Source organism: Furipterus horrens, unplaced genomic scaffold, assembly GCF_987537825.1.
Source record: "Furipterus horrens unplaced genomic scaffold, mFurHor1.1.pri manual_scaffold_4, whole genome shotgun sequence".
Classification (NCBI taxonomy): Eukaryota; Metazoa; Chordata; class Mammalia; order Chiroptera; family Furipteridae; genus Furipterus; species Furipterus horrens.
In genome coordinates this window covers 41,893,126-41,907,217 of record NW_028327174.1, presented here as the reverse complement: position 1 = coordinate 41,907,217, position 14,092 = coordinate 41,893,126, and the positions used below count along the sequence as shown (strand labels likewise).

General features: G+C 37.5%; 1 protein-coding gene across 1 annotated transcript in view; it reads left to right on the top strand.

Moving 5' to 3' along the window:
- Positions 1-14,092, top strand: part of LOC150011586 (sucrase-isomaltase, intestinal-like) — a 78,565-nt gene that overhangs the window by 24,646 nt on the left and 39,827 nt on the right. The gene's annotated exons all lie outside the window — the stretch shown is intronic.

Sequence of the window (14,092 nt, the reverse complement as noted above, 5' to 3'; positions counted from 1 at the left end):
ATCTCTATCACTTTCAACTGCTCTCCCTGACCATGGAGCATTGTCCAGGTAGAAATCTGCAGCACGAAACTTCGCAAATCACTTTTGTCACATTCAATCAGTCACAACACCTGCTCCATACACTGTACAAATCTTTGCGTTTCAGTTGCTTTTCTATCTTTCTTGAAATAATAAAGCATAATATGCGAAAAATGTTGCTTATTTTCTTCCATCTGCAATATTGAAGCCATAGCTTCAATATTAAAATGGCTACACAAAAATTTACCAATTCTGATAAGTTTGTTTTAAATACATGCTGATATGACAGCTGTCACAATACAATCTAACAAAATTGTATTGAATAAAGTTAAAGACAATTAAGCACTACTAGAGCCATCTTAGGGAAAAAAACAAATGAATTTTTTGGCCAACCAAATATACAAGGTGTATAGTAGGCCAATGAGTGGTGACTCTCATTCTTATTATGAGGTAGTCAATGTTTGTCAGAAATGCAGAATGTATTGTGCTTGTACTTTTTTTTTTTCCTGAACAACACTGTTCTGTATGAGAGAAGGAGTTAAATATAGGACACTGACCCTGAAGCTAACTCCCTAAGTTTAAATCCTGTTTCTGACCCTTATTGTTTGTAAAATGTTGGGCAAGTTTTTAATCTCTTGGCCCAAGTTTTCTCACCTGAAAAATAGATTATTCATAGTACCTACCTGATAAGATTATTGTAATTATTAAAAGAGTTAATACATACGAAGACCCTAGAATACAGTTCTTGACTTACAGAAAAGATATATAACTATATTCAACCTGGGGTGCTCTAGATATATAATTGGATCATGGACAGAGAGAGCATTTTAATGACAGTTTGGGGGGAAAGGAAGAAAAGCTTTTGAATTTCCCTAAAACACAAAATGTATTGGGTTATGATTGGATAAGAATACATCAATTGGAATAATGAATATTTGTTATCAAAATTAAGGAAATAATCCAACCTGCATTTTTCGGAAACTTTAACATTATTTTACAAGTTGTTGAAAGATATTCAGGACAAACATTGCTATCTCCATTTTAAAATTGAAGAAACTGAGCTTGAAGAAGTTGAACTGAGTTGCCTAGGAACACATAAGAGAGGAGAGATCCATAATCATGGCTTACAAATTTGGTGATTTTCATCTTCTAATTTTGGTTATTTTGATCACCGTATCATACCTTCTGCATATGAAATGGTATTGGGAAATGGCTGTATTTCCTGGATTTTCCAACATGTTCATTTAAATTTACTGTTTAATCCCTTCCCAAAGGAATCTACAACTTAAATAGATATATGTTTGAAAAGACTAAGTATTAGTTCTTTAAAGCCATAGCTTTAAATTTTGAAGAAATGAGGAACATTTTTATCATAAGAAGTTTTGTAGGCAAAGCTCTTGGGAGTGTGTAGTTTTAAACCATATATATATATATATATATATATATGGTTTAAATATTTTAAATTGCGAAAGGTTAATTTCCCCTGAAGCCATACTGACATCAGGGATAATGACATTTCTATTTTGCATAACATTTCTATTTTGCTTAATTTTCACCTTCATTTGAGAATTTGCATAGTTATGCACAAATTAGATTAATATTATTATCATCTTCATGTTCATTGAGCAAGCCATTAAACAATTTTAATGAAAAAAATCCCTCTTCTTTAATTTTCAGGATCTTTAGGTTAGGTTTACACTCTTTAAGTGTACGTATCTTAGTATCTTAAAAATCAGATATTTTGTGAATTGCCTCTGTAGTGTTCTAATTTAGGCATGGTTTCAGAATATTACTGAATTTATTTTATTCACTTTAAGTTTGTCAAGTTATCAGTTTCTATGTCATAGGATATTTGGCTGCTGTAATCTGAAATCTCAACAACTGTCTTGTACAGTCAGCTGGCAGGGGTTTCCTGAACTTTTGTTGCTATTTGAGTTTGAAGTAGGGTCTTGTCTCTTACACAAGCAACCATTTATAATTTGTTGAAAGGTTGTGCTTCAGTTAAGTCATTTTCTCAGAAACCACATGAACACAGAAACACAGGGGACTTAAATAAACGGATTTAAAAATAACCCAGGTACTATTTTCTCTAACTGAAATTTCTTTCAGTCTAATAGCATCTGCTGCTTTCCCCTACACGCTTCTTCAGGAGATGGATCAACCAATCTTTGCAGAAGCTCTAAGAGTCCTCCTATACAAATCTTTCTGTTTATTGCTCCATAGCTCCCACAGTTATTTTTGGACCCAGAAAATCAAATTATTGGTTTAGAAAAGCCAAAGGTGAAGGCCAGTTTTTCTATCCCTGGGACACTGCAGTTCAGCCTGTCACTTGATCAACAGAAAAACAACAGAAGAACAAGTGATGTTTTTGTTAGAGCCCATTGAAATTCATTGCACCCTTAAAGACCACACACAGAGAATGTCCACTGGTCTTCCAGTGCAGGGATCACAACTCAAAGGCTTATGAGTCTAGGCTGCTAAAATAAACAAGTAGAGTGGGTGGTGGAGAGAGTGGCTACCTGGAGAATAAACACTCCCGCCAAGAACAGGAGGGTGGGGTATGTGAGGAAGCTGTGTTCCTGTATGAGACGCTGTGATTGTTACTTTTATTAATACTCTAGACCTAGGAGTTCCTCATTCCTGTGAATGTCACTAGCCTCCTGGAACCTCACTTGCTTCCCCTACTCATGCCTCACCTCGGAACAAATGGCTCTGTTGCTCACGTGTGGTATTTTTGTTGACATGGGGCAGAAATGTAGAAAAACTAGTCCACCTAGTCTCTTTGTTGCTGGCTCCAGAGCCCAACATCTGACCCCTCTATGCTCAGGGAGTGCTCATAGCCACTTCCACTTTTGGCAGGAGCCTCTTGAGTGTTTTCTTGTCTAATCAAATCCCTCTGCTTTCTCTTTCCAGGATTTCCCTTTGGTTAATGTTCACCAAGGGTACCTCTTGTAGTTTTCAAATGATAAATTAGATTTATAAAAAGTATCTTTTCTTTAATGGTAAGAGATTTGAGGTAGGACATAGAGGTTGCAGGAAGTTCGACATCTTGATTCAGAGCTCTCATTCCTATTTTATAGACAGTAGTCAGATTGTAAAAGGATAGAAATATGCTGGGTATGGAACTCATGTCTCTTAAATAATCTTTTTTTTTCTTAGCTAATGCCTATAGACTATTTTGTTTTGGTATAGCCCTAAAGCCCATTTAGTGAGCTCCTCATTTTTTCAGTTGGCCTTTTTCTTTAACTGTTATTCCTGGCATTGCACAGTCTGCAATGTCTCCCAGCAGTTTTTTTTTATCCCCACCCCTAATCTTATTCTACTTGAGTGCCTGAGATCTGAGGGAAGTAGAGTGCAGAACTAGTACTTTAAAATTAAATTTATGCCTGCATGCTGATACAAAAGTACTGAGTGCCTAATCTTAAAACTCAGAATACAAAAAACACCGAGATTGAGAGGGTAGCGTATAACACAATTCAAGACTTATGTGGAGGGAGGTAACAAAGCTGTACTCAAAGGAGCTCTAGCTATTTGCTACCTTTAATTTTCACCTTTGGAAATCTGAGATCATGAAGAATAGATCTGAATATTGTATGTTCATGGTTCACATCTTTGTCTTATTTCTATTTGTGTCCCCAGAGTTTATAACCGCTACTGATATGTAGTTGGTGCTCAATTAATGGTCATAGAAAAGGATTAGAAAACAACAAGCCTCTGCCCATCCCTAATAAGCTGCTTCCTTTCTCGCCTGGGAGTTTCCTAGCTGGCAAATAAGCGTCCAGGGATATCACAGGGACAGCATCAGCGGCTTTATCTTTTCACCTCCTGCACACACAAACCTGGGATACTTGTCAATAATTTAATTTTGTTATTTCGACTCTCTGGGGAATTCACTCTGGTGCAACTAAACTTAAAGTGATCATGTCATCAATCACACACAGACACTGCAGGAACAACCAAGAGGATGGTTAGGCGAAAGTCAGGCTTATGAAAAATTCAGTGGGTAAAGCAGGCAGAGTAGCTCCTGGTTCAATTTTTAGAGGCCAGTTACCAGGGAGTTGATTTTTATAGTGTCTCCTTGCTCAGCTGTTGGAAGATGTTTTTATTATTCTTTCTCTGAACGAAAATTTTCACTGGGTTTAACACTGCAACATGGCACTATATAGACTATATATATAATAGTCTTCTGTAAACGGTTGGAAAGGAAAGTGATGTCACTCAAAGGGGAGAGGAGCTGTCCAGAGAGACTTTGTGCTTTTGGTCACTATTCGATCAACAGGACTGAGCCCTGAAAAACTGTAGAGCTAATTATTCAGTTTACACACACACAAAAAAAATAAAACCAAGCACCCGTACAAATGGATCTCAAATGAGATATTCTTACCGAATCATTTTTGGGAATTTACTCAGGCACCCACATCTCCCTCTCACACTGGTTGCAGGGACTTGACTAACTTGCTTAACCCTTGTGAACTTTATATTTCCCTTATGCAGAGAGGAACCACAATGCCAGGCCTGTCTGTCACAGACTTCCTGTGTCCATCTCATAAGATAATAAACAAAAAATCCTCTGGACAACTCTGAGATGCGATTGAATGTGAGGTAGCAGTAGTGGTATTTGTATATCTTTGTCTTAAAACTTGACAGCTGAACAGTTTGTTAATCCTGTTTCCTTTTAGGTGTTTCTCCTGGCAATTTAAGCTGGCTGAATTTACTTATCTCAGCTGAAGCTGAACACAGATGTCTATAAGAAATCAATTCTCTCTAATTCCAATTTCTTCTACCATTGATCAGTTGATTTCATAAGCTTAGCAGAGCTGGGGAATATTTAACAACAGAATTCTGATATTGGGAGGAGCTGAGTTCTTTGATTATATTATAATTTATTCTAAAATCCTTGATTTTTTAATTGCTTGTGATTTCTTTTCTCATGGACATTTTTCTGGCTCAAAGGAAATTACAAACTAATTTTCTGTCCTGTACTCCAAATTTGGTCCTCTTTCAGTTTGACTCCTGCACTTTTAACTTGTGAAGCTATACTTTACATTATATGGTAGAGAACAACGAGCCTTGTATATCTGCGGAGTGTTGCTTCAAGCTTCTATGTAATTTAGGTTTCCTGTGACTAACCAGTACCACTATTGCAGCTAATTTAAGAACATTTCTCCCACTCAGCTGTTTATAGCTCCCTCCTACATTTGTTATTAAGAAAAAAATTTAGGCAAATATCACATCTTGAGTCATGAAGTATGTATCTCCTTAGAAGTTCTTGAATTTCAAAGGAAACTTGGTGGTATATTCATGTAGACACTCCCCACCATCTTACCCACCGCCCACCTCCCTCCACCCAGTTTATCAAGCTGAAAAAGTGAAAAGCATTTATTTAGCTTTTGAACTTTGAATTAAATGGCATTGTGTTTCTAAGGTCTACACATAATTGGTATAAGGATCAGTGTAGCCAATCAGAGAGAAGGAAATTTAGTGCGAATCCTGCGCAGTCTGTTTGTTAATTGAATGAGAAAATAGAGCTCTGGAGAGGCTGGCTGGCTTTCTTAAAGTCACACCGCTGGTGGGTGGGTGCAGAGCTGGAGTCAGTACAGACCTTCAGCCCTGAGCAATGCCCCTTCCACTACTTCATGAAGCCCACTTTAATTTTTTTTGCTGTCCCATGAGCCAAGCCTTAAGACAGCTAAGAATTCCAAGAGTTTTGCTCGTTTGAATACTTCATTTCTAGATGAAGTCTTGTCTGTTTGACAGTGTGAAAATGTTAATCAGTGGAGATGTAACTAAATTCACTTCCTGCTTTAAAAAATGCAGTCAGACCATTCAAATGGTTACTAAATCAAATCAAAGGAAAAGAAAACCTTTCCACCTCAATAAACAGCTATATTGTGAAGTGTCAACTTGAAAATAAATTTGTTACTTTATGAAAAGCAAATTAATTCTTTCTGCTTCTTAGAACTGACTGTTTTAGCCTCTGTATTAATTGCATCTTTCTAATTGAATGATGTGGGTAGAATAAAGAATCTGATGATTTGTTTAACAGTAAGAATTAGCCACATCTTTGTTCAGATCCCAAGTTCTTGCTTAGCACTAATGAGTTTTTTGGTTAACAAGAATGTTTTTCTTTCTAATTAATATATACAAAGTTATGAGAACAAAATAGATGTCGGTCGATAGAAAAATGGCATAAAACTGTGAAGCGGTTACTTTTTAGTAGCCCTCTGCTCTCTCAGCACTTGCAGGTTGACTTTCTGCTCTGAATCTTGCCCTGATGAGGGTTTACCTATGGACCCCATCCCTGGTAACAGCCTATGCATCCACAGTGGCAGCAAGTTGCATCCTAGATGTGATTAACGCACACATTGGCATCCGCAGCCCTAAACAGTACTCTGTAGGAGTTAATCATTATTGGTTTTCAGTATCTGGTTCAAAGCTGGAGATACACACTGGGGTGGCCGTTATTACCTGTTGCCTGTGAATGAATTTTTAATGATAGCCTGACCTGGGGATGTGAACAAATGATTGAAATTCACATAGTTCATAATAAATACCCTTTTTTTTGGATAGGCTAATAATATATGCAAGATGAGGCTGGAAAAGACAACACAATTTTAATCAGAGAGTTCACAGAGAGTCATAGTGAATTAATTCAAGACTTATTTTCTACTATATTTGATGTATACTTATTAGGTCTTTCCTCTCTTCTATTAGCAGATGAAATAAAATGTTTTATTAAATTTTGATTGGATTCAGTGCTAGGCAAGGGTGATAGTAGTATCTGTTGGAGGGCGGAGGAAAAGCAGTTCAAGTTTCAAGCTGTATGTCCTTAGTTTACTTAGAATTCAGAGTCTGTAGCATTTTTTTTTCTAAGAAAATGTTTTAAAATAGCTCAGAGGATGATTTGGCCATCAAATTCAAGAACTTGATGAGTTTGGAGTGTACGAGAATGAGACATTTTTACAATGAAGCATTTTGTGAGAGATCTCAGCTTGCAGAGCTCTTTCTATTGGAGTCCATTAGTAATTCCCCATAGAAATTGTATGCATTAGGCCTGGACTTCTTCAGTTCAGAAGGAGAAGCTGACATAGAGATGATAGTGGAGTATTAATCAAATTAGTAACACAGGAAGAAAGCTTCTAAATCATGTACTTTCCAGTCTGTTGCTGAGCTTCCTGAGTTCTAATTTCTTCCTTTCAAACTTTCCTATAAAATATACACATGGGTTAAGAATAATTAATTATAATTCTCCTTTCAGTTGCTATAGCAATGTTAGTTTCTTAATGCATCCTGTGTTCTTTCATGCCCTCTGAATTAATTTGGCACAAAGCAGCTCAGTTTTAGAAACAAGGTCCTTTGAAAAGGTGTCAAGTATTATTACGGGGATTTTATGGTGTCCAGATGAGAGAATAACTATAGACTTAATGAAAATCCCTGGCTTTGTGACTATCTTAGAAGGTAGATTCCTCCTCCACTGGGCCCCTCTGCCCTGTGATGGACATTTTATTTTGAGAGAAATCAGTGGGAGTTTAGGTTAAGAAAGGTGTAGAATAATATTCAGAATCCTTTTTTGTAATTGTACACTAAAAAATGGATTCAAAATCTGCGTATTTCCCCCCTCTTTCACACTCCCTTGTTTCTTTAATCTTTCTGTTTTCTAATTATGCTTAAGGGGAAAATAGGAATATTAAAATAATTTTATTTGAAATGACTTCTAAAGTGCTGAAAAGCAAAGATTATTCCTGTTGGCACTCAGTGTAACTGTAATGTAGTCAACGATGGGCAATCTGGCCATTCTAGGAGATAAGCACTTTTCTTCAGTTGATAATTTGTTCCTACTGTGTCTATAATTAATATTTGAAGTAGAATATATTTTAATAATGTATAATATTTCAGATGTTTATGTATTTATAGATAACAATTTATTGATTTAAAACTTAAGTTAATAAATTAGTAAATTTTTCTTCTTTAGGAAAAAATAGTTTACATTTTGTAAAAAAAAATTGAACCAAAAAATTTGATGCTGCTTATTAGCACATGAGAAAATTTTAATATAACTGAACAAAGTCATGTATTATCTCTCTCTGATATGATCATACATAATTGAATAGCTTAAGGAGTTCAACCCATTGTGTTCCTTCCATTTAACTGTGTCAGTAAGGGTTTCCACAGTGAAGCAAAATCACTAGGTGACATAAATTTGTTACAGGATTTGGCCTTATGCTTATGTGTGAACTAGTTAGTCCTCCAAATATCCCTTAAGAGCATCTGTTATGGTCCACCCTAACCAGAAACGTATAGAAAAAGGAATTCTGGTAAATGTAGTTCAGCCTACCCAAGTTGACAGGTGACAAAACCACCACCCATGTTTGAGATTTAAATACTTTCTTTAGCCTTTAGGGATTTTAAAATATATATTAAGTGCCTCAACTTACCTCAAGCTTCTTGCAATTGATCTTATTAAATGTGAATTTAAAAATCAACCATTTCCACTTTAAATAATAATACAAATTATAATCTGGCATAAACTTGCCAAACAAAATACTACCTCTTAAAAGTAATGATCAATGAAACATCTATTAATATAAACCACATGTATATGCCCTGGTTTTATTAAACAATATAAACAAGATCGTTGAAATCTGACACTTGGGGGAGTTTGAATGCTGGCTCTGTAAACTGCTAGCTGAGTGAATTTAACCTTCATTTCATCCTGTACAAAATGAGGACAATCATACCCATCTCTTAGGATTGCGAGGAGGTTAGTTGAGGTAATGTATGTAAAGCTCTTAGTTTTGCACCTGGGATACAGTGATTGCTCAAAATTATAAGCATAATTATTATTAACAGAATAGTCACCATTATTTTGTAAACATTTTTCTGCTTTTATATAGAGAACAGTGATTGATAGCTTTGACTCGATTTTGTTCAAATGGAATTCCTGACTACACTATGCCGAAAGGTGAATATAGAGGTACTAAGATGTGTTTATTTCACATTGAGTTTTTACATGTGTTTTTTTTCCACACTGGTTTTTCAAATCTATACATTTTAAATCCCCAGTGCTGAAATGAGCGTTCTGCTCTCACTCAGGGCTGATTTGTTTAGAATCCAGTGGGTAGCAGAGGAAAGCAGCTGGTAGGCTGTGAAGCCGTGGAAACTTCTCTGTTCGGACAGAAGGCTGCTATTTACCAACACACACTTTTCTTGTCCTTGTCATTCCTGTGCAAAGCTGTTTTGTTTGCAGATGATCAAGAGCATGAAGCCAAATAATAAGCAAAAGCAATTAGGGGAAATGGAAGAAATTTCCTTATGTAAGACAGAATTTTCTTTACTCCTCAGGCTGCAGAAATTGTAATTGTTTGTAGCAGGAAGTAATACGAGCAAGAAAAATTATTCTGGCTCTCTAATATGAAATGAGTGAAGGAGGCAATGTGTAATCCACAGTGGATTTGTTTCATCTGCCTGGTGGAGAAATAAATACTGCGTTTGAGTGGTCTTTTCAGCCATGAGGATGAACTTAAGTCTCCTTCTTGTCAACAGTATCTATTCTAGGAGAGCCTTTCTACACTAGGGAAACAAATCTAAAATTTGGTTAGGATAGAAATAGCTTTTATAAAGCTTATCCATACACTAAAGCATTTTAAGACCATCAGGCTGTACAACATAAGGGAAATGGTGATGAAGGAGAGAATTCTATCCCTTACCTTCTCACCAACTCTCATCAGGCATTCCTAAAGAAATACTTAAAAACTGAGGTGACTCCAAGGCATATTGTTATTTTTTAGGTCAGCATTTATTGTCTATAGCTAGTAGAAAATGCCTTTTATTTAATCTCATCTATATGTATCACATGCTATGTATAAATATTATTTATAATAATTATATGTTACTTAAAGTGACCTTGCTTCAAATGTCAGGCCCTAGATACCAAGAGAATTCTGCAAGAGTGTATGGTAGAATGGCTGTTCTGTGCTCTTAGTTTAGTATGAGGAATGTTTCTCAACATATGTTAGAACTTATGGTATGGGAAAGCTAGTACACACATAATTTCAGAGACTGTGAAACAATACAAAACGTATTTCCTTATGTTCTGCACTGCTTCCTACTGTTCAGTGTGCCTTTGCTTTTTTCATTTTTACTTGAGGCTCACCACCAGTGGGAACTGCATGCTCTCCATGGCTCGGGTTTGTAGTCCTTAAAGCATATCTTGCTCCCATCCCTTGTATCCTGGCTGCCTCCTCCTCCTCCAGTGTTTTCACTGTCTTTTAGGGGAGACGTTTGCTGTGCTATTGAGAAGGTGGAAATAAAACACCCACCACTTATTACAAGGTGATAATGAAAGAAAATTAATTTAAAAGGTAGAAGCAGAGACTAACGTGGTGGTATAAGAATCACTTGGCTACAGACTTAGGAGATCCAGCTGGTAAGGTCTTTGGTATGCAGAGGAGACAAGCTATGTCCAGAGATGGAGTTACAAAGGACAGATCTAGTTCCTGCTCCCCAGTTGCTCACTATCTAGCCTTGTAATTCTTAAGCTTCTCTTTGCATTAATTGTACAGAGGCCCTTTAAAATACAGATGCTTCAAGTCCACCTTCCAAAATTATGATTGAATTTTTCTGATCAAATTAATCTATAGTGGGTCTTATATGATTTTAACATTCAGCCAGATTTGAGAATCACGGTTCAAATCAGTTCTGGTTTTAGTCTTTTTATGTGGTGCTGTTACAGAACCCCTGGGCTGCTCCAATTGAAAACAAACCCACGGGCTCTTTAGTTAGGGGTCCAATTGCCCACCGCCAGAATTACAACTCTTAATACTTTAGTTGAGTGAAAAGAAAATTGTTTATTTAACAGTTACACATATCCTTGCCTTCCCCCTACCAAACCCAGCCAGTTTTAGGAAGGTCAGAAACACCGTTTCCCCACTTTCTAGGCACAGTTCAGCTTTACCAGCGGCTGCCAATCATTCAATCTGATCGGGGAGGTCCTTTCTGTGCTGTGGTGCCCTCCAGCTCTCAATACAAAACCGCTGGGATTCTCAGCCTCCTTGCAAACTGTCTTCTTTCTGTACACCACGTGGATCTCCTCTCCTTCTCCAGAGCACCCCTGCGAACACCCGCCAACGAGGGAGACAGCCCCAGGGCACACCATCCTCCCTAAAGTGTTCGCAGCTACCTATATATCCCTGACTGCATCCTCTGACGCAGTGGGTGTTGCCAACAGTTCTGACCATTCACAGAACCCCACGCAGGCTCTGTGTGCTTTCCATACCTTCCCCTGGTTCAAGACTCCTCCCATCCACCTGAGGCATTGGAAGCATCCAAGCAATTTTGCATAATGAAAGACACTAGCCGCCAGCCTCAGGCATGTGGAGGCATTCTGAAAGCTGCTTCCTGCTCCCCATCCCCCAGCAGCAAACTCCGGGGATTGTTTTTGGACTCCCCTGTTTCTGTAACAGTGCCAGAGTATAAAAGTCACCAAAGCTTCTTTTTGACTCAGTGTCCCAACTGTAAAACATGGATGATATCATCAGCTCTTCATTCATTCATGTCATAAATACACATTTATAAAATTTGTATTCTGTGTTAAACATTATAATGGGTCAAAGGGAGAGGTGAGTCACAGTACCCACTGGAAAAGGGTTTACAGGAAGAAAACTTTAAAACAGCAAACCTGAACAACTTCTGACACCAATTCGCCGTACACAGCAGGCAGGCACTTTGTGCTAATTTATTAATGGAAGCAGCATCTGCTCCTGAGTGACTGAGAACTTGTGGTCAACATCACCTTATTGTGCTGACAAGTCTCCCTTTACTTAACCTCCGGGTACTAAATGCCCGGATGAGGTTGTTTACAACCCACTCACAGAGACTGTTATTTCTCACTTTCCCATCTAAAACCTCCAACACCACCCCACCCAACTTTCAGCTGTTGATGCATCTTATTATTTCACAGAGAAAAACAGAAGAAATTAAGAAAGGAACCCATTGCTTCCCAAATACAGAATCAATCAATTTACCTGCAAACACGCCCATATATTTTGCCTTTCTCCTTGTTAAAATGGTTCCTGCTCATTTCTAAGTGTAGCAATTCTTCCTGTGCTCGAAAGCCACCTCTGCTATCAGCTCCAGAAGCTCTTCAGTTGTCTCCATGCTCCACTGCATCATCGATCTACCCCTCTATGCCAGGTCTTTCCCATCAACAAATGTACCTCTATAGCACCTGCCTGAATAAAACTAAACAAGAATATCCTAAGAACCCACATTGTCCTACATCCCTTTGCTCCTCTGCTCTGTGCAACTTTTAGAAAGTATCTGTGTGACCTGTCTCTACTTCCTCACTTCCCAGTTTTCTGCCACATTTCAGTTGGGCTATAATCCCCACCACTCTCTATAAAGGTCTTATCAAAGTCACAAGATAAGTCATCAAGTCTCTGTTCTTATTACATCAGGTAGTATCTTCTAGAAACAATGGCCACTTGTAGAAACACTCTCTTCTCTCACATCACATTGACTTGGCTATTCTGCTACAACATTGATGGCTTGTTTTCATTCTCCTTTGCTGATGTCTTTAAAGGTTGAGTCTCCCAGAGGTTAGTCGTAGACTCTCCTTTGATTGCTGAGTTCTCTTTTGCCATGTCTCAGACTTCCATGACTCTAAATACATCTGTCATTGGATCACCCCAAGTGCATACAACCATGTATCTCAGTCCTTCTCTCCCCACAAACCTGCTCATGCTCCTTCTTCAGTCTTTCCCATCTCAATGAATGAAATTAATTGATCTATCGTTCTACCTCAAAACCAATGCCACCTCTATTTCTTTCTTTTTTTCATTCTGCTATATCAAATCCATTAGAAAGTTCTGTTAGTAATGTCTCCAAAATGTATTCCAGTCTGACTTTTTCATTATCACTATGAGACCTCCTTTGTTCTAGCCACTCTCATCTCCACCTGGGCCATGTACCAGCCTCCTATCTGGTGTCATGGTAACCACCAGTGCTCCCCTGTAATTTATTTTCCAGAGTTGTCAGAGTGACTTTAGAAAAAGTAAGTTCGGGTATATTGCTTGTTCACTTTAATGGCTTCCATTGAAATGAGAATATAAATTATTTCAAACAAATCAACTGTAAAAAAAGACATTTTTGAGAAAAAATAAAAAAATTTGGATGAGCATTTCATGATATTAAGGGGTTGTGGTTAATTTTGTTAGATGTGGCAATGATATTTTGGTTGTGTAAGAGATTGTCTGTATTTTTAGGACTATACTTAGGGGTGAGATGAAATGATTTCAGAAATTTTCTTTAGAAAAGCTAAAGCAGCCTATTTCTCAAAAGAAGGGAAAAAAAGATAAAGATATGTAGCAAAATGATAATTGTTGATTCTGGTTACATGAAGGTTTATTATACTATCCTTTCTTGCATGTGCTTGACAATTTTCATAATATAAAGTTGGAAAAAAAAGACAACTAACATTTTCAGCTCTTTGTCATGGACCTTTACAATGGAATATCTGCCTACTGCTTTTGTGTTCCACTTCCCCTTCTGTTTACTGTAGCTCAGCCACACAGGCCATCTTAGTTTCCCAGAACACTTCCAGCCTGGTCACCCTCTGGGCCCTCTACCTGGTCTTACTACCAGAGAGATCTCCCTAACATTCCTCCACCCCACCCCACACTCTCTACTTCTGAAAATTATCCTACTTTGTTTACATGTTTATTGCTGGTTTTCTTCTACTAGAATTTAAGCTCCATGAGGGAGGGACCTGGGGTCTGAAACAATGCATGGTGAACACTTAATAAATACTTGTAAATGAACAAAGTGGATACCACTCATTACATTATTTTATAAACGGAGAAACTAAGGCTATAGAATTAAGTAATTTTATTAATGCCACATATACCAGAGGTAGAACTAAAAGGCAAACTCAAGTTTTGTTTTTGTTTTTGTTTTTTAACTGGGAGCCTATAAAGCTCTATTACATTACTTCCTAGTGGAATGGATTAAGAGGGGTTGGGGGGAAGAGTCCAGGGGGGCATGCTCCCTCACTCACTAAATTGAAATTATTGCTTTT